The sequence below is a fragment of the Penaeus monodon genome, chromosome 20, assembly GCF_015228065.2.
Source record: "Penaeus monodon isolate SGIC_2016 chromosome 20, NSTDA_Pmon_1, whole genome shotgun sequence".
Classification (NCBI taxonomy): Eukaryota; Metazoa; Arthropoda; class Malacostraca; order Decapoda; family Penaeidae; genus Penaeus; species Penaeus monodon.
The window spans coordinates 12,960,607-12,961,309 of record NC_051405.1 but is presented as its reverse complement, the minus strand read 5'-3'; the positions used below and the strand labels follow the sequence as shown (position 1 = coordinate 12,961,309).

The 703-nt window shown below is 54.8% G+C and overlaps 1 protein-coding gene across 1 annotated transcript in view; it reads right to left on the bottom strand.

The window, feature by feature from the left end:
• Window positions 1-703, bottom strand: part of LOC119585640 (EH domain-binding protein 1-like) — a gene marked incomplete in the record, with an annotated part of 320,960 nt that overhangs the window by 181,043 nt on the left and 139,214 nt on the right.

The window sequence follows — 703 nt, the reverse complement described above, 5'->3', positions numbered from 1 at the left end:
TTATCGGCAGCTTTCATGAATATAGGACATTTCGGTCCAGCTTTACCTAAACCTTGCAAACGTGCCTGAGTCACGTCGTGGCAACGCTTAACGCATGTCACCTGCCCTGCCTCTCACGCACCTGTCCCCTGCGACCCACCTGTCCCCCGCGACCCACCTGTCCCCCGCGACCCACCTGTCCCCCGCGACCCACCTGTCTCCCGCGACCCACCTGTCCCCCGCGACCCACCTGTCCCCCGCGACCCACCTGTCCCCTGTGACTCTTAGGTCCCCCGCGACCCACCTGTCCCCCGCGACCCACCTGTCCCCTGTGACTCTTAGGACCCACCCACTAGTCCTCCCTGACCCGTCTGCATCCACGCATGAACGATCCCTTTTATGTTCGCGCAAGTGACTAATGTTGCCAAAGAATAACATCCTTTCCCAGCTTCAGTCGATGGATCGCAGCATACTTATTAATGCACTGGCCACCTCTTGCACTCACCGATATTCAGATCTGCTTCAGTCTCTTATCTACGAAAGAAAGGGTGAATTTATGTCGTTCTTCAGACCCCCATCGGACAAATTTACGAGTAAATATCTCCTTTCTTGTTTAAGAAAAAACACGGGGCTTATTTGGGGAGGAAAGGCTCACATTTGCGCGATGGCTGAATGGTCTGTCGCGAGCGGCTTCATTCAGCACGCGATTACACACACACTAATA